This window comes from Coenobita brevimanus, chromosome 106 (genome assembly GCF_032717465.1).
Source record: "Coenobita brevimanus isolate Jiangsu-jjx chromosome 106, ASM3271746v2, whole genome shotgun sequence".
NCBI lineage: Eukaryota > Metazoa > Arthropoda > Malacostraca > Decapoda > Coenobitidae > Coenobita > Coenobita brevimanus.
Window position 1 is genome coordinate 3,100,001 of NC_137059.1, and position 10,000 is coordinate 3,110,000.

Here is a 10,000-nt window from a genome sequence, read left to right on the forward strand (position 1 = left end):
ATTAGGTTAAGAATTTATATATATATTAGCGCTCATAAATTTGGCAAACTCTTTATCACCATATGAGTGAATATCAAAAAGAAATCATTAAACACACACACACACACACACACACACACACACACACACACACACTTCCCTGTCTTCTCTTTGCATTAGCTTTCACTCAGAGAACCCCTAATCACTTCTCAACCGAGCTAGAGTGATATCAAAGTGATGAAAAACATGAAAACAAAGATTTAATAACAGCTTACTCCAAAAGACTCACGTTCCTCTGATTTTGGCTACGGTCTTTTACGAATTCCTCCCCCGTCGGGTTATGAGCGAAGGCCGAATCGGATGGTGAGGCTGCCTAGCATATCAGGTCACAGGATCGAGTCCCGGGGCTATCAAATGAGCCAGACTACAATACGGCTCAGTTTAGGACAGAGGCATAAAACTTGGTGGTGAGGGAGTAGCCACAAGGACGTAGGAGGAGATGGAGAGACGCGGGGGGGTCCTACGCTGAAGGAAATCGTCTGGGTGTAGCTAAAATAGTCGATAACACACACACACACACACACACACACACACACACACACACACACACACACACACACACACATTCACTCACTCACACACACACGCACAGGCCAAGGACGGAGGAGAAGGATAGACGAAGGGGGGTCCTACGCTGAATAAAATCGTCTGATAATAGTAGAAGAATAATTGGTTCACACACACACACACACACACACACACACACACACACACACACACACACACACACACACACACAGGCCAAGGACGGGGGAGAAGGATAGACGAGGGGGGTCCTACGCTGAATAAAATCGTCTGATAGTAGTACAGGAGTCAATGGTACACACACACACACACACACACACACACACACACACACACACACACACACACACACACACACACACACACACACACACACACACACACTAACTCACTCACTCACTCACACACTTCATGCACCAGACTATCACAACAGGGACAGTCTTTCATCATAACATCAACCAAAGAATTCTGGGAGCATCCGGCTGGAGTGGCCAACATCCTGCACCTCACTAGGTTCTCATTCCACTGAGCCTGCGATTACAACAACTACAACAACAACAATAAAATGGAGAATAAGACGTCAGTACTTTCTTATACTTCAATGTGTTTAATTCCAGATTATAGAGTTGAGGGGGAGACCAGTCAAAGCAAAAGGGTTAACTTCATCACCATACCCCTTTCATCTTAACTTGGCCCAGATTTTCATCCTTTTGTAGTTCATTTCCCGTACCCCAGTGGCAAAGAGAGACAGTGTTAAGGCTTGACATCCCTTCCATGGCACTTCTTCGTGACTGGGATCATATTCTAGTGTTAATCAACTGTCACAACTCAGCATGCAAGGTGGAGAGATGGCGATTTTAGGCCAAGTTAGAGTGAAAGGTTAGAGTAAAAACAGAATAACCCCTTCAAGACAATTGTTAAGTGTTCACCAAAGAAAATGAGAATGCGTTGACCACTGAGAAGACATTAGGCTGTCTAAAGTATACCCTTTTTACTCTAACTTGGCTAAAATTGCCATCTCTCCATCCCGAATGCTGTGTTGTACCAGTAGATGAACAGTAGAATATGATCCTAGTCACGAAGAAGCGCTAAGAAAAGAGCTCAGAGCTGTAGTATTGTCTTTTTCTACCAGTGAGCTACGTGAAATAAGCTTAAAAAATCTAGGCCAAGTTAGTGTAAAAGAAGTATGGTCATTTTACGAATCTCTTCACTATAACGACCCCAAAATCTCTGAAAAGAAATCCTCTGAACTCAGTCGGATTTCCAACTCCTTGTTCGCCGACTGGGGCCAGAAGGGTTAAGTTTGTTTGGGTGGATGAGTAGAGTGGAGTGGGGTGGAGATAGGGTAGGGATTTATGTGGATGCGGCGAATATCAAAGTTGAGTTGTTCCTAGAAGAGATGGTGTTTGTGGATGAAGGTGGTTAAGTGTTCTCGATTTTCCTTGATCCTTTCTCATTTATTTTGTCCTTCCTTTAATATCTTTCTTTATTTCTTTCCTCATACTCCCTCTGTTTTCCTTTCTCCTTCCTTCTATCCTTCCTTACTCTTCCTGCGCCTCCCCTTCACCTTTCTTCTTTCCTTCCATCCTTCCTCAGTTCATTCCTTCCTTCCTTCTTTCCTTCCTCCCCTTATTCTTCCTTTCTTTTCTTTCCTCCTTCCTTCTTTCCTCTCTTATTCCCCCTCTGCCTCTTTCCTTCCTTACTCTTCTTTTGTTTCACTTCTCCCTTTCTCCTTCCTTCTTTCTTTCCATATTTCTCCGTTCATTCCTTTTTTCCTTTCTCCCCCTATGCTTCCTTTCTTCCTTTCATCCTTCCTTCTTCCCTTCCTCTTCTTCCCCTTCTGCATCCTTCCTTTCTTCCTGCCATCCTTCCTTCCTTTCCTACCTTGGCCCCCCTCTGCTTCCTTCCTTTCTTCCTTTCATCCTTCCTTCTTCCCTTCCTTGGCCCCCCTCTGTTTCCTTCCTTTCTTCCTTTCATCCTTCCTTCTTCCCCTCCTCTTCTTCCCCATCTGCTCCCTTCTTTTTTTCCTTTCATCCTTCCTTCTTCCCTTCCATTCCTTCCCCCTCTGCTTCCTTCCTTTCTTCCTTTCATCTTTCCTTCTTCCATTCCTCTCCAACCCCTTCTGCTTCCTTCCTTTCTTCCTTTCATCCTTCCTTCTTCCCTTCCATTCTTTCCCCCTATGCTTCCTTCCTTTCTTCCCTATATCCTTCCTTTTTCCCTTCCTTGCCCCCCCTCTGCTTTCCTCCTTTCTTCCTTCCATCCTTCTTTCTTCCCTTCCTTTCCTTCCCCCTCTGCTTCATTCCTTTCTTCCTTACTCCCCTTTGCTTCCCTTCTCCCTCCCTCCTTCCTCATTATAACAAGGAATCTCAGACTGGAACTGACTACTCTTAGGGGCAAGCAGGGGGGTTTCCAGGGGCCAGACTGACCCCTTCTCCACGATAATGCCTTTTCAAATCAGGCCACTACCAGATGATTTTCTTCACCTTAGGAATGATCTCTTGCAGTGAAGTCAGTTAAGATTTTATGTATTATTTTTTCTAAGATTATTATGTATTATTATTATTATTACTAAGACTATGTATTATTATTATTATTGTTATTATTATTATTATTATTATTATTATTATTATTATTATTATTATCATCATCATCATCCAGTTTGAAAAAAAAAACACCAAATCCTCTAAGCTGAGTATAAACGTCAGAATCATCTAACCACTATATAGCCTAATTATATTTATAGAAGTTAAGAATAAAAAAAAAATACCTCATCACACTGAAGGGGTTAAACCCTGGCGAAATTCAAGATAGACTATACTTTATTAATTAGATGTTATGAAATGATAATGAACTAAGACTCTTATTTCCCCAAAACATGCACATCCTTTATTCTGAATTTTTTTTTTATACTATGTTTGCGGGCTCCTGGCTTTTGGTTCCTTCTTTCTTGCATTAAAAAAAAAGAATAAAGATAAAAAGATATACTAAGTTAACAGTAATGGTCGGAAAAAGGAAAGGGACACAAACAGAACGACAGATGTAAGAAAAGATTGACTGATTTTCATAAGACGAAGAGGCAGACACACACTGAATGAAAAAAGAAGACAAAGACAAGAAGGACAGAGATAGACTGGCAGATATAAGAAACCAGACACAGAAACAGACAGAATGAAATAAGGGAGAAAGGACAGAAAGACCTAATGAATATTGTTATCGTGGAAATTAGCTGATACATTAACTGTTCCAATTACAATCTGGTCAGTGTTTCGATAGATATGACACATGGGGTAGGGTAAAAATCTTAACAACAGTTTTATACATATTCAGAGATGACCTACCTTTCTGAATTTTTTAATGTAGGTAGTAGAGGCCATGAAGATTCGACTCGAGCTGATTCAACCCGAGTCAGGCCAATTCGAGCAAGCTGGACCTTATCAAACAGTTGGTTAATCTATATCTGTTCAGTGCAATCTGGCATGAGGTTACCTAAGAGTTTCATGACTGATTATTTTTCTCTCAACATGTGTCAAATCAAGGTAAAAATAAGTTACGATAAAGCTAACAGGTTCAAATCTTACTGTTGGGTGTTTGACTTCTTTTAATTACTCTTCTCAGCTCTCAAAATGTATTCCAGTGTCATGCAGGATCACATCAATGCTGAATGAAAAGGAGTTAGGTCGTTTAAGCGAAGTACTTTCTTATACCTTTTCACTCTAACCTGGTCCGGATTTTTTGTGCTCTTGTATTTTGAATGTGTTAGTGGATTTGCTTGAAGTGTGTGCAGTTTCAAGACTTTTACAATATTTAAAGCAGTCTCACAATATAATTAGAGGTTAAAATGCTTACCTGGTTAATAAGCAGTATGCAGTTTCAGCAAAATTAAAGATATGACCATTTCAATAAATTTACAGTCTCAAGTACACACCAATATCAATGCATACTGAATTAAGTGTTGACGTACGACTATCTATAATCAGAGTCTTAGAAACTGGGCGTCTAGCGAGAAAAACCTCAAGAACCTCTGCTCTCTCATATCACGAAACAAAAACAAGGCGAAACTAACCAACCCTATCATTTCCCCACACCTTAAGGGCAGGCCAGGAAGCACCGCACACCACACACCTTGAATTACAGTGAAACAGATATGCAGCAAATTGAAATACCGGATTCAGGGGGCTCTCAATGCTAAAATCATCGTTCACTGTACCTCATCTTTCGCTCGAGCTCCGTAGGGGACTGCTCCTTGTTTCCCAGGGGCCAAAAGAAACACCACGTAGCACAATTCTAAAGTTACCCTTGAAAGAAAATGTGTGGCGAGTTGGTGGCTGCAAAATGAAGAGTTATGGCCATTTATTAAACCTTTTACTACAGTGACGGCTTCTGGCTTTATTTCTAGCGATTTTTAGACGATTTTCTTTATCTTACAATAGCGCCCTGGTAGTGAAGGGGTGAATTAATCCTCTATCTACAAAAACCCCTTCGGTCCGAAAGCTCTACCGTATGAACAAAATCGTCGGGAGAAAGCAAAAAAAAAAAGAAAAAATAGATGAGTTGCTGGGCTGAATGTGGTAAAAGAGAGAGAGAGAGAGAGAGAGAGAGAGAGAGAGAGAGAGAAGGTTTAACAAGCACTCAATTTCATACAGTCATATACGGAACAGTTCTAAAGGACGCGATTTGTAACTAACTTGTTCCGTGAAGTAAAAAGGAACGAAACGAAGCTCTACTGAGAAAACCAACCATAAAATCACAAGGAAATAATAAGAGGGAATCAGGGACAGAAAATCGAGAAACTGAGAGAGAGAGAGAGAGAGAGAGAGAGAGAAGGAAACGCCACGCATTCTAGAAGTTAAAGACAAAAAATCGTCTCATTGCCCCATACGAATGTCCTAATGGCGTAGATGTCAAGTTCCTGGATGTCAAGCCCCTAGATGTCAAGCCCCTGGATGCCAAGTCGCTGGATGTCAAGCCCCCTGGATCTCAAGCCCCTGCATATAAAGTCCCTGGATGTCAAGCGCCTGGATGTCAAGCCCCTGGATGTCAAGCCCCTGGATGTCAAGCCCTCGGAATCCTGACTCCACTTCACATGCTTAACCCTCTCAGTCCGGTGACGTCTTAGAATAGTCTTGCTGTCTCCAGACGATTAGAATGATCTTAGACAACACATCTAGTAAACGGGTGAGTGAAGGCTGTATCTCACCGTCTTCTAAGTCTCTTCTAAGTTGTATTAAGTCGTTTGAAGGTAATAAGAATACAGTGAAACGTGTGTCATTAGAGAGAAGAGCTTAACAAGATGAAGGAAATGGCAAAATATATATGAAATGTTTGGGCTACAAATTTACATGGGATGAAAATACAAAAGGAAACTGTATCCCAAGCTTGTATGAAACCCTAGCGTTACCAACTTATACTAGAAGGCAATTGAAAAAATAAAAATCGACTACTGAATTCCCTTTTACTCTAACTTGGCCTAAAATTACCGTCTCTCCATTTTCATTGCTGAGCTGTAACGATAGCTTAACGCAAGAACATGAAGGTAGTCACGAAGAAGTGCTCTGGAAAGGACCTAGAGATGTAGTATTGTCTTTTTCTTCAGTGATCGACGTGGAATAAGATACAAGTGGACGAAAATCTAGACCAAGTTGAGGTTAAAGAACTATAGATCCAGTTCATGAGTTTTGTGATGTTGAGGGTTTTGTGGGTTGGGGGGGTTGCTGTCAGAGAGGTGGTGCTGTGGGGGTGGGGGTATGGGGGTTCTATAGAAGGGGTGTTGCTGTGGGTAGGGGGGGATGTTGTGGAGAAGTGATTATTGTGGGGCAGGGGTTGTGCAGGGGGAGATCTGCGTCGTGGTGGGGGAAGAAAGGGTGGGGAGTTTCTGTGTGTGTGAGGGGGGGAAGCAGGGGGTTTTTGTTTTTTGTGTGGGTTATTGTGGGAGTGGGGTGGATAGGAAGGAGGCTGATTTGGGTGGGGGGAGGTCCTGGTCATTGTGAGGGGGGGGGAAATGGGGAAGGGGAAAGACAGTGGGGAGTAGAGTTTCAGTGTATGGGGGTGGGGAGTTGTTCGTCGCGGGGGGTTGTAGAGGGAGTTGGGATGGGTAGGAGGCGGATTGACTTGGGTGGGGGAAGGGTGGGGAGGGGGTTATGATGGGGGAGGGGCTTGTAACCAACGAACCTGCTCCACGAAGCGCCCAAACCGCAAGTTACATAAGTCTAGGGGGGTTAGGGCTGTCAAGGGGGGAGGGGGAAGTTAGGGCTATCGGGGGGAGGGGAGGGGGGAGTCAGGGCTGTCGGGGGAGGGGGAGGGGAGGGGGGAGTTTGGGCTGTCGGGGGGAGGGGGAGGGGTGGCTATAACGAAGGCAGGAACATGGGAGGTGGACGCCCCGCCTTGTGATCCTACTCATAAAAGTTCTCAGCCAGTCTTTATCATTTTATTCCTTCCTTCCTTTACCATCCTTGCTAACTTTACACTTTATTAAGCTTAGGGGAGATTTTATTTTTATCTTTAGGTAATAATTACAGCTTTTAACAAACGCTTTACTGCTTGAAATCTCTCCCTGAGCTTAGAAAATAGTGTGATTGTTGTTAAAATACAGTAAAAATGACTCCTTACGTGTAATCTTTTTTTTTTTTGTTTATTCTCTTTCATTCAGGTGTATGATTTAGTTTCTAGGGGCCTCAGGTTGTAAAGGGATTATTGATTGCTGTAGCTAAATCTTCTAATTCTTGTTTATTTGTTCATAGACTCCAAAAGTTTGTATAATCCTGAACAGATAGAATGAACAGCAAGTACATGAAAAATATGGATCTCTCTCTCACACACACACACACACACACACACACACACACACACACACACACACACATAGAAACAATACTTTATAGAGTCGGAGGAAGGATGTGAGGTGAGAGATAGGTGTTTTGGGGTGAGGTAGGGGAAGGACTGAGGCAAATAATAATAATAATAATAATAATAATAATAATAATAATAATAATAATAATAACAATAATGATAATAATAATAATACTTTCTCTTCACACCTTCGTCGGGAGAGAGGCCGCAAGGTGTGGGGTGGGAAAAGAGGGAAGAAGTGAAGATGCTACCTCCATTGAAGCTCTCTCTCTTTCTGACTCTATTCCTACCCTCAATTGCCTTTTTTCTCAGTACACAAGAGCCATCTGGAAAAGGAGGGAATAAAAATGGCTATATGACCCCCTCCCCCTCTCCAAAAATTTATCTATACGTGGCCAAAATATAACATAAAAAAATCGTATCATCTAAGCTGAAGGAATTTGAAGGCAGCAGGAAAACATTGAGAGAGAGAGAGAGAGAGAGAGAGAGAGGGAGAGAAATATATTACCGTTTTCAGGGGAGATAAAGCTTAAGATAGTTAATGAATACAGACCCATCCGAAAAAGCTTAGGTTAATACGGTACCTATCGACCGCAAGAAAAAGATCAGCCGTCAATGTTACATCCAAGTCCCTATATTTCTAGGTGAACTGGGGTACGGGAGGAAACAGACTTTATCCAGGATTCTGATCGGCTTGCAAATACCTGCCTGGATTCATAAATATTCTTGTCCAGGTTAATCTCAAGAACGTTTAGGAATACGGGATTTATAAACAGATTTTTCAACCGGATCTGAGACGACTTGCATTCCAACCGGCTAAGGAGAGGGAGGGAGAGAGAGACTTCCTTCATTCTTCATTCTTCACCCCTTCATTCTTCATTCTTCACTACTTCTTTCTACATCCTTCCCTCCTGTCTTCATCCTTCAGTCCTTCATTCTTCATCCGTCACTCCTTCATTCCTCATCCTTCAGTCCTTCATTCCTCATCCATTACTCCTTCATTCTTCATCCTTCATTCCTTCATTTTCCGTCTTTCACTCTTTCATTTTTCATTCTTCATTCCTTCATTCTTCATCCTTCACTCCATTCTGTATCCATCACTCCTTCATTCTACATCCTTCACTCCTTCATTCTTCATCTTTCACTCCTTCATTCTTCATCCTTCACTCCATTTTTCAACCTTCCCTCCTTCATTCTTCATCATTCACCCCTTCATCCTTCACTCATTCCTCATCCTTCACTCCATTCTTCATCCTTCACTCATTCCTCATCCTTCACTCATTCCTCATCCATCACTCCTTCATTCTTCCTTGTGTTGCTGTCTTCCTTCATTTTTTATTCTTTCTCCTTCCATTCCTCACATACTCACGTTAATATTTTTCTACTATTCATTATTTCCTTTACCTCTTCCTTCACTCATTCTTCATAATACTTCCTCCCTTTCAATCGTCATTCTTCTTTACTTCCCTGTTCTCTCTTCATATCAGTCTTTCCTTTCTCCTTCCTCATCTTTATTTCTGGCGTGATCTACCTCTCATTCTTAATTTCTTCTATAAGCTTTTTATTACCATCCTTCCTTCCTTCCTTCCTACTTTCCTGCCTTCCTTCCTTTATTTTATCATTTCTCTCCTCCTTTTCTTCTTCCTCACTTCCTCTTTTACCTCTTTCGTTTACTGACCTTCTCTTCCTCATTCCTTCCTTTCCTCCTCCTCCTCCTCCTCCTCCTACCTGCTCCTGACTCCTTCCTTCACCTATCCCTCCCCCTCCCCCCTCCCCCCTCCCCCACAACCAGTCTTACCTCTAGGCTTGCCGTATCCTCTCTCTCTCTCTCTCTCTCTCTCTCTCTCTCTCTCTCTCTCTCTTTCACACATAGATACATAGATAAATAGGGAGAGAAAGATATATAGAAAAACATAAATAGATAGATAGATAGATAGAAAGATAGATAGAAAAACAGATAAATACATAGATAGATAGATAGATAGAAAGATAGATAGATAGATACAAATTAAAACAATATATTCCAGAGAAAAAGACGAGAAATGGTCAAGGTGAAAGAGAATGACAGAGACAAGATGCAAGGGACAGGTAAGGTCTCTCTCTCTCTCTCTCTCTCTCTCTCTCTCTCTCTCTCTCTCTCTCTCCCCATGCGTGCTTGTATGGGGTCAACGTTCTCCGTGTATGGGGAGTTGCCACGTAGGTGTATGGGTGAAGGGGAGGGGAAATGGGGAGGGGAGGGGGAGGGAATAGGGAGGCAGGATGGCGTGTAGAGTGTGTGTGTGTGTGTGTGGGGTGAAGAGGAAGAGGGCTTTGTGTGTGTGTGTGTGTGTGTGTGTGGTGTGTGTGTGTGTGTGTGTGTGTGTGTGTGTGTGTGTGTGTGTGTGTGTGTTTATATGAGGGGAGTCTGGGGTCTGTGTGGAGAAGATGTGTTGGTTATGTGTGTGTGTGTGTGTGTGTGTGTGTGTGTGTGTGTGTGTGTGTGTGTGTCTGTCTGTCTGTCTGTCTATCTGTGTCTGTGTGTCTGTGTCTGTGTGTGTGTGTGTGTGTGTGTGTGTGTGTGTATGTGTGTGTGTGTGTCTGTGTGTGTGTG